We start from the raw sequence: 17,411 nt of genomic DNA on the forward strand, positions 1-17,411 counted from the left end.
CTGCCACTTGCTGCCTTCTTTTCTGGTTTTGACTGGGAACTTCACATTTACATACCCCTGATCCCTCTTGGTTTGTGTGGCTGGTGTCTGATGATCAGGACAAACATGGGAGACAGTGGGCAGCAACATTATCTCCAGATGACTACAGGTTGAGGACAGATGGGATATGGGAAGACTGGAGGGATAAGAAGATAAAAGAAGGACCAGTTAACCTCTAAGGCATGCACTAGAGGCTAACTGCACTAAGAGTGCCTGCACTAGTGAGGAAGTGAGTTTCTGCGAGTTGCCAGAGCTATAAACAGCAGAAACTTCTCTCCTCCTGAAAATCTGTAGTGGTACCCAAATGAAGCCACAGCTGGCTGCTGGCAAGGGAGCATGGGCTGTGCTCTTCTTCCCTGCCAGCATGCCTTCAGTTCTCCATAGCACACAAAGCTATAGAGACATTTTTGTGCCTAACGCAGTTGCTTCTTCCCTCTTTTTTGTACCCTGAACAATGATGATAAAGCCAAGTATTAAGTAAGTATTGTCCATTCCTGTGTTGAGTGAAGCATGGAACTTGTGAAAAACCCTTTATGTTATATAATTAAAGACTGTACTCGAATACATAAGGGAACTGCTTTAGTGTCACACAAGTAATCTTAATTCTGGTGATTCTTAATGTCTGAGAGCTTGATTTTGCAACCAGAGTGATGTTCCTTTAACCTTATTTTATATGCATAGTTTTTACTTAACTCAAGAAAGCTTTTTTTTCCCATGGGCAGGCAAACTGAAAGCAATAATACTGATGGCTCCTTGCTCCCTTAAGGTCAAATTGATTTTTCTTTTTTTTTTTTCCTTCCTTCCTATATCTCTGCACAGGAGTGCCAAGGAAGTGCAGTAAGAAGGACTGCTGGAGAAAGAGAAGAGAGTACTTCTGAGAAGAGGCAGCTCCACATCCAGGTGCAGAGTCACTTGTCCTATTTGAGTTGGGAACATGTTTTCATTCATGGTATAGTCAGAAGGGCTTTTTGTATCTGCAGGGACTGCAGCTAATAATCTGTGTTCTACCAGTTTAAAACAAACTCTGGCTTCTTTAAGTGGGAATATTTGAGCATCACAAGAAAACAAGCAGAAAAATCTGTTTCAACATGCCAGGTAGCAGGTGCCAGCTTGTAGTCCTTACAGCTGTCTTTAAAGAAATTTCAGGAACATCCTTTTAAAGGAAAGCTAATTTTATAGCATAATCATTCTACCAAGCTCTGACAATGCCAAGTATACAATTGTAAGTTCACTCATTCCTCTTATGTATTATGATATTGAATTATGATAGATTTTTAATTATATGACAGTACACTAAATATAATATACATTATAACAGAATGTAATTTAATGATTCATCTGAAGACAATGCAACCTAAAGGTGTTCAGCCCTTCCTAGGATTGTATCCCACATATGTACAATAACTACAGCTCAAAAGCTCAAAGCAGCAGTGTAAATTTTTTTGCATCATTATGAACTATGGGAAGTTAACTATTGTTTGATTCTGTCAAACTATGTGTTTCTAGAACTGAATGGTTTTTCATATTAAACGCAGTTGATCTTGGACCTGGAGCCCTGTTTGATGCTAGTTTTACTAGTTCATTTCATTAATTTTCCTGGTATTATGTAGACCTGTTTTATGAAGGTTAATAATGCTCTCAGAGTCCTCACACCTTTCTATATAATTTGAGTGCCTCCACTGTCATAGGATGTGAGTGCCTTGCATTCTTTGTGTTTGCTGTTCCGTTATAGCAATTCAGAGAGGCACAATTATCCTTGGGCAAAAGCTAAGGAACTGGGAGCGTAGAAGTCAAATGCTATATCTAGAGAAGTCTTAGGTAGAAATAAATACCCAAGTCCAAGATATAAATCCTCGGAACTTCTGCTCAGTTACTGTGCAGCTGGGGTTGCTCGCTAAGATCCCCAGTTCCTCAGTATATAGTGGAATTTGTAAACTAGACATTCTTCTGTTCATCTTACCTGAGGTGCTTTATGTGGTCAATATTTTTATGGATTTGGGCTTTGCATACAGTGAGACACTAGGCAGGTGATGGTGGTTTCACTTTCTATACAATAGCTCAGTAGTTAGAACACTCAGTCAGGACCCAGGACACTTACCTTTCATTTCTTTTCTCCATGCGAGGGTTAAAACCCATGTTTCTTACTCTTTGGAAGAGTTTTCTTGCCCCTCATAGCTTACCCATGCGCTGAACTGTTTTGCAGTAGGAGTGTTCTTGTGCCTTCCCATTGAAACTGTTCTACTCTACGTGGTATAATAAAGGATCAGCTGAAACGAGAAAGATCAAAAGAGAACATTACTCTTTGGTTGTTAGGACTGTGGAGGTGGAAGGGAGGTGCAACAGCTATGATATGGCTTGTCTCTGCTCTGTCTTTTCACATAATTGCTCTTCTTAAAAGTTTGGTCTAGTGTCTCCCATTTTGCTTCTTCTCTGTTTCTTATTTATTACATCTCCTCCATTCTTCCCAAAGTTATAAAGTACCTCAGTTTCTATATGTGTATCTTTCCTACTTCCTCTAATCTGGCTTTTGTCTATCTGCTGCCAAAAGTGTGGCATATAAACTGGAGCCGAGCTTCCTAGCTATAAAAGAGACTTACAAGAACATTTTATGTATTCTTCTTCTAATTTGAAATAAATGAACTTTACAGCAACCAAAATGGCAATGAAAGTGGCAATGCAAGTGGGACCATAAAAGCATCTGGCTAATGAAGCTCCTTTCTGCCAGGTTCCCTTCCTTCCCAAGCCTGCCCATGGAGGAGTTCACACATCACTTGTTGCAAATGTTTCCTCTGTAGCTAAAACTGACCCATCATATAAGGCAAACTGCTCTGTTTAGGGAGGAGCAAGTCAAAGGGCTGTATCTGTACTTGTGTGTGGTTCTGCGTGGGAGTCTTGGGAGGAGGCTTAAGTTGAGAAGAAGCCCAATTTAGAACACAACTTAAAAATGAAAAATAAACCTATTCACTTAATTCCAAGTAAGGTTAAGAGGAAAGCTTGCTAGCCAGTGCTGTCAGTGGCCTGTTTGCCAGCTTATGTCCTTTTCTAGCAAGCACCAATTTAAAGTGATTAATATGCAGTCTCTTCATTTGAGCGAAATTTAAACAGCATGCAATTTTCTCTGTCAGTTTAATAGGTGTGAAATATTCCGCCAAACTCTGGAATTTTGTGCTGCAGATGCATATATGTATCCCCTTCCCTGTGTTCTCCTAACAAGAACAAGAACATCAGACAACACCCCGTACATACTTACCTTTGAAAAGACAGAATGGTAAAACTGGTTTCATGGAGTTCCTGTCTGAGAGAACACCATTCTTCAAACATCCTGGGTATTAAAAGTTTCTGCTTGCTCCCTGGGAAATTAAGTAGTAGAACAAGCTTGTGTGTATGTGAAACCAGTTACAGAAGGCTTCCACCTGAGAGTGAGTTGCCTACTTATAAACAATCTTAAAAGTGTGGGGTTTTTCACATCATGAAGTAATTTCTGTTTGCTTTTAACATGAGAGCTGATGATCCTTTCCTGTTGGAAAGGTATAGCAAGTGTTTGGGAAGATGAGGGCCTCAGTGTTTCAAAAGCTGAACAGCTTCAGCTCACTTCCTTTACCTGATCAGGAAAGTGCTGACTTATAAGCAAGTTCAGATCTTGCAAACAACATTGAGAATCCCTTGAGCTCAAAAGGAGTATTTGATATTTCTGACATCTCAAGAGTGGAGTAGGAGACTGTTCCTGGTGAGAGCTGCACATCATATTTAAAACCCTAAATATTTTACGAGTCCTGATCCCTGTTTGAAAATAGGTGTCCTAAAAGTGAACTGTGGAATGACAGTTGGGATGATCAGCCACTTAGTATAGATTTAAGAGCCTGTCTTTAGTACTCCTGTTTGAAAAGTGTGTCTGATACTTACAGTCTCTACAGATTCCTCTCCTCGCAAAAAGAAATTAGATATTAGTTCAAACCCACCACAGATATTTATGGTTTACCAAAGTTAAGATTCATATGGAAACTATGCTTTCATTTATGTTTAGGGCTCCCTAAGCAAGCAAATTTTCCTGGGGCAATGCTGATTATCAGTGGAACCCTTATATGAAAATTTATGTTTGCTGAAACCATATCTGATATCCTCATATCCCTTTCACTGATTTGCAGGAAATGGAAGGCATGGGCTTCAGCAATAGCTCAAAGATTAGATGTGCCACATAGGCTTATATGATATAGAAAAGGTTATGGAGGAAATTAGATTGTTTTTCAATCCTCATTTTCCTAGTCGTTGTTCAAGTGGATATTACCTACAAAACCTGGGATCCCTGGAAGTAGAAGCACAAGTGCTATTACTTAAGATAAGGCTTGCATGGAGTTAAAATGGAAGCAAATCAGTCTCGTGTGGTTTGAACTACTGGCAGGAGAATAAAAAGCCTTATAAAAAGCTGTGCTGTGGTTGTTGACATAAATATGATTAGGGTATAGAAATGTGTAATACAGACAGCTTTACTGCTCCTCTAATGTTGCCTTCATTAGAAAATAGGTATACTGAGTGAGTTACTTGGAGATATCATCTAAGTGGAGATGTAGTTGCTTCAAGATTTCAAACAAAATAGCAGATTTAGAGCAAGGAAAGAGTTGTCCACAACTAAAACAGATTTGTTTACTGGAGGGAGGGGTCCTAGTGTTAGATGATTGGAAGGTATTTAATTTAATGAGACAGTTAGAGGACACAGATGTTTTTCTAGGTGGATGTACAGCCTTGGTCAATTTGTAAATCAGAATCAGTTTTCCCAGTTTGAAATGGAAGTACCTAGAATTCATTTAATCTTGAATGACTCAGGTCAAATATATGAAAGCCTTTATTTTCTACTGTACAGTAGTTCAGCACAATGGTTGGTAGAAGAGTTTTAAGTGTTATTATTTTAATAGCTGGCATAGTGTTGTCAAGACATGAACCAGCATGCTACTTCCCTGATGTATCAACGCTGTTCTAGGAAGTGTAAACTAAAGTGAACTTCTATTTGTAGAAAAGATTGTTGGTGTGAGATTTTCCTAAAAAACAGCACATAGCTTAGGTGAGAAAAAAGCAAGAAAATACTGTTAACATTGATTTGTACTGAAGGAAAAATGGCAAATGGAGAATACAGCAAAAGGGAAGTTGGCTTATTTCCATGACACTCTGTGGCTTTCACTGTCCTGGAGCTGTGCAACTGGTTTTGTGTGCATGGAGCAGATGGGATATGACAGGCTTAATCTTGTTTTTCTTGATGTTGGTGACTCACCTGATCTTTAGTACGTGTGACTTGAAGCCCAGTGACTAAACAGCAAGGACTGAAAGGGCATAAACAATGACATACCCTGTAAGTCAGTGGAGTGCTGTTTCCAGCATGGTTTGGTATATAGCTGACAGCCTGAGAAAACTAGCTCTTCTAATTTGATATCTTCTGTAAGCACATGAGTGCTTTCTTGGAACCTTTTTTAGTCTGTATCATACTTTGTAGGAAAGAACTGGTTTTGTGGCAAGCCAAAGGGAGCATCTGGCAGGCTATTAAACTAGTAGCTAACCCTTAATGACTCAGAAGAAAGCTTTGTGTCCTGCCTTGATTTACTGCTAAATCATAGACAATCAAACTGGCTTTCAGTCCAATTACTAATGCCAGGCATACACAAACAACATAAAGATTGGGATGCAGTGACATCTTCCCAGTTTGAAACATTTCCATTTCTTGCCTGAACTGGACCTTTTGGGGCAGCATTCTCCCTTATCTCCATTTTCCCTGCTTTTACTGGTGATTGGAAAGAGATTTTTGCAGATTACTTCTGCAAGATAAGCCTGGTGCAGTGGACAGGAGCAGAAGTAATGATCAAAGCAGGCTTAGTACTTACAGATGGGTCTGTGCAAGCTTGAACTTGCAAGTACATAGCACTGCGTTAGTGCATAGGCAAAGGAAGCCAAATATTTGCATTGTCTTATACACACACTGTGTAAAATTTGGCCCATTACTGTAAAAATATTTTAAAACTGTTCTTCATGGGATAACGTGGTTGAATTTCTTTTGCTTATGCCTTGAACTCTCAAAGGGATCTAAAACATTCAATAGCAGTGTTTGGCAAAGATAAAATGCAATGAATCTTCTACACTTGGCCCATTTTAGAATATAGATTTGCCAGATCTTCAGCTTTTTTTCTAACAAAGCGCCGCTGTTCAGGGTGTTTAGCCAGAGAGTCTCATCACCCATTTTTTTACTGGCATTGATGTCTGGGTTCTTTGGGCTGTGCAGGCAAAACAACCTGGCAAATGTGAGTTCATTCAAGTGTATAATGCTCTGCGTCTCTGATTTTCTCCATTGCTTAGATCATCCAGATCCCGTTTTCCTCTCTGGAGATGTCATAACTATTTTACTTTTATCTCACTGTCAGCTTTTCTCAGATTTTCCATTTCTTATCATGGAAAGTTGCTATGGGGAGGTCTGAGAATTACAATGTAATTATTGTAGCTCTTTTGGGAAGCCAAAAAATGAAGGGTTTTGTAGGTTGGAAAATGAAATTAGTTTTTTAGTTTTTATTGTTCCAAACCTTTTCCCCAAGTTACTCCTGAGCTCTTCAAGCACAAGGACTCTGTTCTTGGAAAAGTTATGACACTGTAAATGGGCTTCTGTGGTATGTGCGTCTCAGTGAGAATCATCAGTTGGTAAACTTAGCAAGTTACTGTGTTATTTTTTCTCCCCTGCAATGCTGAAATCCACCATTATTGTAGAACTACTTACCTCAAAGAACAGGAATGGTAGTTACCTGATTATGGTATCCCTTTTCAATTCTCCCTGGTTGTTTGTGGGGACATCCTGCCATTTGGGCTCTTCTGGACAGGTTGTTCAATGTGTTGATAGCGGAACATAACAGTGAACATAAATCATCTCTTACCCTGCCTTGCCATTAAAGAGTGAGCAAATAGTTGGAGTCCCGTAGTATCTGGAAGAAAGAACCAATGTTTCTGGCTGTCTAGGTGTAATAATGGTCTCCTAAAGCTTTCCTCACCACCATGAATGAAGCTTTCAAGTTTTGGGGGGGAGGTTAAAATTTTAAGTAGCCAAGTTTGTAGCTATATATATCCATTAGTTAACATTGTCTTTTCTGGCAATTGCAGCTGCCTTGGGCAAGATTTTATCCCTCTCTTAAAGTCAGTGTGACAAGACTGGGTATTTGGCCAGTGACTGGGATGTCACTTGACCCATGGTGTATGTGAAAAATTACTATCTGAAATATCTCATATGCATGAATCTAAAAAGATCTTACTGTGAATAGACACAGACATTTTACCAAACTGGTAATAACCTACATAAAACTCAACAATGCAAATAACTGGAAAGGCAGTGAATGCCAGCTGCAGGTCAGGAATGTCATTTTGTCTATTGCTTTGTGCTTGGCATTCAACAAATGCAAATATATGTTGGACTTCAGCAGGCAGAATTAAGAATACAATGACAAGGCCTTATGATCTGAGTAAAATGCAAGTGACAATAAAAGAAGACAAAACTAACAAAATTCCTACACTGCAAAAGCTGAGTATATGGAGACATTGTATGACAGATATTCTGGGGCAACTACATACTCAGTGTGCAGCTTAGCAGTTTAGGATTGTGTGATAGTTTTGGTGCTGTGATGAACGTGCTGTTCTAAAATCTGAGTGGGAATGGATGTATCTGTTTTCAGGTGACTCTGCTTGTCCAAGTTCTATCCATAAACTGCAGAGATGCTTCCATTACCTTGTAGTTCATAATGTACCTGGAAGCATCACATAGTACACACCTCTCCTTATTAATTCTTGGGTCTAACAGCAGGCAGGAAGCAGGCCTTTGCTAAACTCACTAGGACTCCTGGATAAAGCCTTGCCTGTCGTCAGAGAGCATGACCTGCATATGATGAGGGAGTGGCTACCTGTGACTCTTGCCACCTCTGGAAAGCAGCACATGCTGAACCTTCTAAAGTATGGAGAACTGTGAAGTATCACAAGACTTTGCAGGACTTACATTAGTTCTTAAAGCCCTAGCCATTTGCACTGGGATTATGTGAAGACCTCTGATTTACTTTGGAAAACATTTCTGTTCCTTACTGTTGTCCAGAGTGGAGAAAGCCAAAAGCTAAAATTAGGAAGGTAACTAGATTGCAACTGTATTTTGCTTCATATAGTATGAGGACCAGGCTAATGGTCTTTGCACCTGGGCAGAAGTTGGTGACTATATCTGTCTCTGTTCCTTCCATAGGGCTAGCTGTCACACTGTAACAGCTCTCAGCTTGTTTTGATTTGTACATGCCCTGGCTTTTCTTAGCCACCTTGAAAACTAGAGCTGTGTAGAACCAGATCAATATCCCCGAGCTGTGCCTTTTGCAGACATCATTCAAAGTGCCTGTATGCATTGAAGCTACAACAGGGGTTGGCTATATATGGTAGTTTTATCCAACTGGAATAAATAATAGCCATGAAAGTGCAGCTGTCTGATATCATCCTGAGTTTCCCAATGGACTTGTACAGGTTGTGCTGAAGTGCATGTAGTCTCATCTTTATTATTATTGCAGCATCAGTATAGCCTCATAAATAGTGCAACTCTGCTGGTGTATAAAGCATGCCAGTATTATAAAAGCTGAGTAGAGGCCTGAGTTGATTTGATTTCTTTTAACCGATGTGCTCAGTTTTCTAAGGTTCATCTAACACGAACATGTCCCAGAGAAGAAATAGAGGAAGAGTAAAATTCCTGGTGGGATGAAAGATTAGCAGCACTTATGCGGTTACAGTTAGTCTCTTTCCATTCCACACATGCATTGCTTGTTAATACTCCAAGTGCAACATGGACTTCTGCTGTCCCCAACCATGTCACTCCAGTGGATACACAAATGCTTTAGGGCACAGCAAGCTGAAAATCAGCAGTTGAGATGCACCTCCAATAGCAGCTATGTCCTCCATTAATAAATACATTGGAAGTCTTGTGGTACTGATCAGTGGCTAAGGTTGAATTCTTAGGTATTAGTTTAATAGATACCAGCTGCAGAGTCAATACACACACAGTTAATCCCTGGAACACATATTAAATATATGACAGTGACTTGGAACAGCTCAAAGATAAATAGCATGAGGTTTTGGTGCCTGAGCCAGAGACACCCAACAGGTGGTCTAGTACAGTATCAGTTCTACAGCTGTAACTGCATTTGTCCAGCTTAATCCACTCACTAACGAAGCTTTATTTTTGTTTCACAAATTTGTTAATTTGATTTTGAATACAGGAATGAGGAAATTATGGCTACAGGAGCAAGCTAAGCGGGTAGTCTGTGAACTTCACCCTCCCTTCTTGCTGCACATTGCAGTTCAAGCCTGCAGCAGCTTCTGTTGTTCCAGTTATAATCTTCCTTTCTCCTGCCTCAGTCATTTGCACTGAATGGAGTGCATTACAGTTCTGTGACATGAACTAACGAGGGTTGCTTGAGACGGTTTGCCTGCCTGACGAGTTCAGGATTCCAAAATACTCGAGTTAATGGGATTTTGGGGGCTTTTGACGCCTGCCCACGGGGGTGTTGCTATTTGCCATCTGTGGTATGACTCAAATACCAGGTCATGGCTTGCATAACAACTGGTAATAAGTTGCCAGAAGGAATTAATGCTAGTAACTATGTGTCTTTAAATCTTGCCAAGTGCCATGCCATGCTAGGAACGAGATTCGTACTTTCTTATTTTAATCTGATACTTTCTCATCTTTATTGGGCCATTTGTGCCTGGGGAGTTTCCAGGAAAAGAGCTATTGGTAGAGGCTGAGCAACACCTGTGTTTTCCAGTGGTGGGTAAGTACCAATGCCAACCAACAAGTATGCAGCTAAGAGGTGGGGTGTGCCCAGTTCTTGGACATTGAGCTCGTTTTGTGGAAGGGTGGAAACTAGAAGCAGAGGACTTGAACATGTATCACTTGGATTCTCTGTCAATAGAATAAACTTTTGAGTTCTCTCCTATAGAACAAGCTGATTGCAAGACAAGATTTTAAAGATATTTGTGAAAAAATTACCTACTTAAAAGAGCCAAATCTAACATGGAGAAGTGAAAACCAGAAAACCCAGGAAATCATATAGATGATACAATACTGCAAGAAAAACACATGCAAGAGGGCAGACACAGTGAATGGATGTTGAAAATAGTATAGGAAACATATGCCATGATTTCCTGGAAGAAGGCATGCTGCCACATCAACAAGGCAGGAAGCAGGAAAGCAAGTTGGTCATAATTCTGTATTAAAAATGCAGAGGAATATTGTTCCTTATGCCTGTATACATAACACTTTGGACTGTGTGCTTACAGGCTCAAAGGCTTGATCTGCATTTAATATTTTCCAACGTAAAGCATAGCAATATATGACAATAATGGCATCCTTTGTCTATGGCTATACAATCTATTTTGTATTGTGTATCTATTGTCTATGTATGCATGATCTAATTACTTATGCTACAAGTGAAAGCACACTATTGCTAACAACACCTTGGTTAACAAGAACAGCATTTATATGTTAATCAAAGGAATAATTGTACCAAAAGTACAAGTACTTTGTTTTTTTTCTCAGTTTTGAAGTAGTTCTTGACTGAAGAACTGGCCCATCTCAAATAACTAACCTCCTGATGTCACCTGCTTGGGAAGAAAGCTCTAGACTTTCTCGCTCCCCAGTGATCAGCTGTGGGATCTCATCAGAGAGGGAGACAGCAGTTTGTGGGAATTTCTCTGTTGTGTGTGCACTGTCTATTCATGGAATGGTTTCCAAAGAGCTTTTCCTGCAGACAAACCTCTCCATAAAGTACTCTGCCTCTGCCACACACATTAAACTTTCTGGATTAGAAATCTGAATGTCATGAGCCCTTGAGATAGTATCATTGTCCTAACCAGAATCTATCACCTAATTAAGGAGTATTGTCTTATTCCCTGTCTTATCAGATCTCCCCAGAGGCCTGCTTTGATTGATTCCAGTAGAGTCAGGCCCTCAAAGTGGGACAAGGACTCTGACCTGAAAGCAATCGTTTCATAGCCTTGATATTGGCTGTTTTAATTTTCAGTCTTCCATCAGATTGATAATACCTAGTGCTGGTTTATGTCTCTTTCTGTCCATGCACCTAATGGCTTGACATTGTAGCATTAGCAGCACTTCTGGTATCACTGCATCTCACCTTACTGTGGGTGCAAGCACTTTCTGTGTATCTAGGGCTGATGCAAAGACATGAAAATGGATTTTATGTCTAGTGTAGGGTACATTGAGAGTGTTGGTTTGGCTTCTCATTTACACCACAGTAATATTTCCAACCAGGCAGAGGAGGTTTTAATGGCAGTCTTGAATCTGAGATAATGGTTATAACTTTCACACAGTTGTCATGAGTTTGTGAATAACTTTAAGGTTAAAAATAGCGGAACTCTACTTCATTACGCCCTGTCATTTTCATCACCTGCATGTGATAGCACCCCTCTGCCATCCACCTGGCCTGGAGACTGTGGAGAACAGCAGGTGGAGAAGCTAGTCATGCTGCTTCTAACTAGCTTTACTACCAGCAGGACTTCTCTCCAGGCACAGGAAAAAAAACACAGAAACCTACTTCTGCACTGCATTCAAGTTTCCATTTGTTTGAGTTGTACTGAGCGTATTTGAGGGCAGAATTGTAGTTTGGGACCTCAGTACTCCCACTCTGGACTTCTCTGGACCCAGTAAATTCTTTCTAGAAATTCTGTTTGAAATTTATTTCACTGGCTTTATTAGGGTCAAAGGCAACTATTACCCAGTTATTTTTTAGCTTTTTACTGCAGGGGATTTTTAAATGAACATGAATAAGATATTTTCTAAACCCATAGTAAGAGCTCCCTATTGGACTACGCTACCAGGCATCTAATTCTGTGTTACCTATGCCTCTGGCTTAGAAGAGAACTTTGGAGATCTAACCAGCTCTAAATTAACCTTGCAAGATTCATAGCAAGGCTGCTGTGTCTCACAGTCTGGGCTCAGTCTTGGATGGAAGTGTCAAACTGGAGTAAAAATATCTTCATCTGCCTGTGGGTAGGGGACTGAGCATGTGGTGACAGCAGTGACATTTCTTCTCCTTGTGGCAGCACCAGCAACTCCCCATACATGCTTTGACAGAAATCAGTGCTAGTGCCATTACTGACCAAATTCCTCTCAGGGTTTGATCCATGACTTTTGCTGCTCAGATTTTCTTTATTGTTTTTCTTTAGAAGCTCATGATTAAAACCAGCTCTTAAACTGTCCTGTCATGTAAAGCATAGCCTGAGAAGTTCTAACTTAGTTGCTGTTTGCTGATGTCCAGAAGTAATGGGATTTTGTTGGGCAATGGTGGCCAGTGTTGGTGCACAGAGGTTTCTAGCTTAGCAGCACAAATGTTTACCCAGCTGAGAGCTGAGGCTGTGGTAAAGCACAGAAGTACCTATCTCAGCTCCCAAAGGTGCAGTTTCCCATTATAAGCCCAGAATCTCTTACCTTCTATCAAGACAGAAAACTTAAATGTTTTGATTATGGGAGGGAAATTCAGAAGAATTTGAAGGGTTCTTGAACCAACATGTTAGGCTGCATCAAGAGGAATATTTTTGTGATAATGGGAATCAAATGAACTGCCTAAGGGCAAATAAGCAATTACACCAGAGATGAAAGTGTCTGACATGATCATTCAGAAATTAGACCTGTTTGGTCACTGAAGTCATCTTGCTCAGGCAGTTAGTGATGGCTGCCTGCAGCATGTCCCTTACTGCCCAGGTCAGGGTGACAGCTTAAAGTCTTCATTGCTGGATCTTTTTGTTTCAAATTGCTGTATTTCAAAATATGAGAGTCTGGATATATAATCCAAAGGTTCCACTGAGCCTTTTTTAATAGAGGATGGTTAAGTCTTTACTGATGTGAAAACAATTGAAATCTCTAGGCTTTGTACTCTAAGGGGAAGACAACATCGGGCAAAAATTGTTCTTTGGAGGAATCTTACAGAAGCATATGATGCTCTCAGAAGAGGCAAGAAGGCAGGTCCAGTCCCCATCCTCACTTTAAGCTATGCAGGATGCACACAAGACTTCTCTCGTTTGACCTTTGCAGCCATAAAGCTGGAATGACATCAGCATATTTTCTAACATTTAGTTGGTTTGGAAGCCAACATGATACAATCTACATAATACCCAGCAATGTTAAACTAACCCTAGTGAATGGTACATGAAGAAATTGAATAGTTGAATTCATGGGAAGAAAAACATTCTACTAGTACAGTAGTGGAGTTTCAATGCCACTTGTCTGCCTTTAGGGAATCCTAGTCTCAATGCTCTGCAAGGTTTTGGTACCTAACTTTAGACAGATGTTTTTGGTTCAAGCACCCCATAGTGCCTGATCTGCTGAAGGCAGTATCAGTTAAACAGCCATTTTTTACTGTGGTGGAAAAAGGCAAAATGGATTTTTTGTTCTGTGATTCAGTGACAGTTTTCAGCTGCTGTTCTTTAGAAGAAAAGGCATGTAGATTTAGATAGTGTATCAGTAAGAAAAATGTCAACAGTGGCTGGCCTTGGGCACTTGAGGATTAACAGCTCTATGCCTGTACCAAAGAGGATAAATCCTCATTGACCAAATGAAACATCAGAATCATTCACTGAAAAAATGACCACCACAGTTTTGCAAATGAAGTTTATGTTAAGTGATAAACTCCTCACTCTGAAAACGGACTTGGTAGTAGTGAACTCCTGGGAACCCATTGTTTGCTTTTAAGGGGAGGGGGGAAAACTGTGAAAGGTTAGCTATGAAAAAAAAGCAGTTGATTGGCAGTAGGCTGATGTTCTAAAAAATGCAAAATTTTGGGCATCAGAAAGCTTTTTATAGATTTACAAATCAAAGTTACTGTCAAGGGCTTCTTCATTAGCCATAGGATAAACGGGGAAGGGAGATCTTTTAGATGGCACATATCATAACACAAATTAATTCAGGTTGCAGATTCTCTTCAATGCTGTTAGGTCTGTTTGTAGTCATAGTGCAGCTGTGTGGTGGGTTGATGTTGGCTGGCTGCCAGGCACCCACCCAGCCACTCTCTCACTCCCCCTCCTCAACAGGACAGGGGGAGAAAATAAGATGAAAAAGCTCATGGGTTGAGGTAAAGACACTTACCAATTACCGTCATGGGAAAACAGACTCAACTTTAGGAAAATGAATCTATTGCCAATTAAAATAGAGTTGGATGGTGAGAAGCAAAGACAAAAGCTGAAATGCCCCCACCTCTCCTCTCCCCCCCCCCCCCCCCCCCCCAAGGCTGAAGTTCACTCCTTCATTCCCGACTCCTCCACCGCTCCCCTCACTGGTGGAAGGGGATTGGGAATGGGGAATGGCGGTCAGCCCATAACAGTCCCTCTCTGCCGTTCCTTCCTCTTCACACTCCTCTTCCCTGCTCCAGTGTGGGTCCTTCCCATGAGCTGCGGTTCCTTCAGGATACAACTGCTCCAGCATGCGCTCTCTAGGTGCTGCAGTTCCTTCCAGGCACATCCACCTGCTCCGGTGTGGGGTCCTCCATGGGCCACTGTGTGGATACCTGCTCCAGCGTGGGCTTCCCAGGGGCTGCTGGGAGTCTCTGCCCAGCTGCTGGCAGCACCTCCTGCTCCCACCCTGCTGCCCACAGGGCTGGTTCTCACACCTTGTCCCTCACCCTGCGCTGCCGGGTGGCTTTTGGCCCTTTCTTTAACACGCTGTCACCGCAGCGCTGCCGCCTCCTCTGACTGGCCCAGCTGTGCCCTGCCCTGGGGCGGCTGGAACTGGCTGTGTCCGGCACAGGGCAGCCCCCGCCTCTTCTCATAGAGACCCCACGGCCCCGCTGCCAGTGCCTGGGCACAGGCACCCAATACGACCTGTATTTTCCAGGAATGTAAAAGGACTTATGTAGCTCTATAATGATATGTTAAGATGCAGGTTCACAATGGTCTGAAAGTTTCCTGCAATTTTTCTGAAGTTTTGGACAGCAGAGTTCCAGTAATAGTAGTGTTGTCTTTAAGGAGTTGCAGGGTTAAGGGAATACTGTGCAATTTGCACATCCTATGTGGTGAAGTAAACCAGTCCAAGAAATGTACCAGTCTGAGGGAAAGATCTCAGCTAATTTACAGAAAAGGAACGTCCAGCCCACAAACAAGTAAAGTGTGGAAGAATAAGGTGAGTGATGGGCAGTTAAGCTTTAACCTTAATTTCAGAAAAGATAAGCAACTGAAAGGGGAGTCAAGTTCTTGGAGCAACCCCCCTGGCCAGTGGCAATGACCTGCTTCTGGTGTGTTGTTTGCAATGTCGGCAGTTCTGTAGAACGTAGAAATACTTGTAGATAAAAATCAGGCAGCAAAAATCTGGCTGTTCACATGCATAGGTTAATTCTTATTAAAAACCCCTTAATTCATATGTGAATAAAGCTTTATTTTCCTTTTCATTTGTGAAAACTAAATGCCAAGGCACTGCAGAGCTGGACTCACCTTAGTGGGCATTTCCTTCTGCTCAGAGAGTCTGACGTCAGGGCTTGGGCAAAGAACGCTTCAGCGGAACCTTATGAGCATAGCCTGTTGAGTCAATACCAGGAGAGGCGTGCAGGAAATATAAGTCTGCCTGCAATTTCTTTAATAAGCAGGGTGTAAAAGAGTGACAGTAGCTTCAGAATAAATCATGAAAAGTAATCCTTCAAAATAATTTAAACGTCAGAATTAAGAAATAAAAGCATTGAAAACTCATAAGCCAGGCCCATTTTCCTCCAAGGAGATTTATTTAAAACTAACATTGCATTTGTAATTGTTTTGAGACATTTTAGAATTTTTATTTGCAGTTTTCCTCCCAAATTGTGGGCCAAAAGTTTACTTAAAAAGATTGCTGTATGTATCTAATATTGACATATGTATGTCTTTTATAACTAAGATTTAAGGGAAAACACTCTTTTTATCTATTAAATCATAAGAGATGGCAGAACTGAACTTCACTGAAACAGTGTTGTCATTTGGCAAATCAAACCACAGACTACATTGCATTTGTGCCTTATGTTGCAATTTAGAAATTATTGGCCAGGTTTCTAGCAAGTTAGGTGTGCCCTTCCTTATGACTGTGTATGCTTAATTTACGCAGTTCCCACAATGGCAGAAAAATTGTGTACCTGGTAAAAGACGGCTTCCTGCTCTAAAGTATTTGATTTATACATAAACATCTTATTTACGTGTACTACCAAAACAATAATATTTGTATTTGAAATAGACTAGCAAGAAGAATGGCTGCTGGAAGCTATTAGAGGGGTTTGCAGTATTGCAAATCCAAGGCAAGTGGGGGATGTGCTTACTGGGGGGGTGATGACACAGAGATCCCCTACTGCACAAAGTACGTTTCATGTTAGAGCTGGTGTTAATCTTGGGTGAGTGCTGGGGCATCAGCCACAGTGGGGGATTGTGTTGTCCCTCCTCCCACCTTGCTGTGCTGGGTGCACTGCACATCTCTCTGTTTTTCTCCCCTGTGGCCAGCAGCATGGAGCATCAGAAGCTACTCTGGAGCACCTTCCTAAAACACCGCTTCCTGGTGTGAAGATTTTAATAGCGGGTGGTTTGAATAGTTCAAATATAACCCATAGTTAGATTAAAAAATAAATGAAAGCATGCAGTATCAGGCTCTGCCTGACAGTTGCTGTAATGCAGGGTGGTCCCTCTCTGAGAACTTGCTTGCACTCTGTAGTCATTGTCTTTAATTCTAAGTGCACTGTGAACAGACTACCTGTAACTCTCAGTCCTGGCCACTAAATGTTGATAGATTCTTTACTATGTAGCATAGGTTGCATCTCTGTGTTGCTGAATGTTACTGAAGCACAGATAATCTTTAAGGGACTTTAATGTTAAGTGAGAAAAAAGAAGAAACTGAAATTGCATTTACTCTTCTGCACTTCAAAAGACTTGTTCTGCAATTTTTCCTTACCTTTAAAGATAATAACTAGAAAGCTCACAGTGTGGGAGCCTTTGCTTTTAAATGCTGCAGCAAGCCTAATACTCCCTGGTTGAACTTGCAGTTGGCAAAAGCAAAAGCTGGGGGGGGATGTAAGGGAACATGTGCTGTCCTTTGTAGTTCCAGTTCTTTTAGAAGCACTCACAAATAGCTTTAGTTTCTTTAGCAAATACAATGGCATCATTCTGGGCATGCCTAGTAGAAGTGTTCTGGGGCTAGTAAACTGTGAACAAACCTGTTTGCATTGCTGTACTGTACAGCGCAGCACAGATAAGCCCTAATTGTTATGCAACTCCTTAGCATAAGCTCCTGGCATGGCTCATATGCTTCCCTTGTACTAAGACCGTCCAAAATAGCAACAAGAAAGCATGTAACTAAAGACACAGCAGGAGTGTAGGAATTC

The sequence above is a fragment of the Mycteria americana genome, chromosome 7 (assembly GCF_035582795.1).
Source record: "Mycteria americana isolate JAX WOST 10 ecotype Jacksonville Zoo and Gardens chromosome 7, USCA_MyAme_1.0, whole genome shotgun sequence".
Taxonomy (NCBI): domain Eukaryota; kingdom Metazoa; phylum Chordata; class Aves; order Ciconiiformes; family Ciconiidae; genus Mycteria; species Mycteria americana.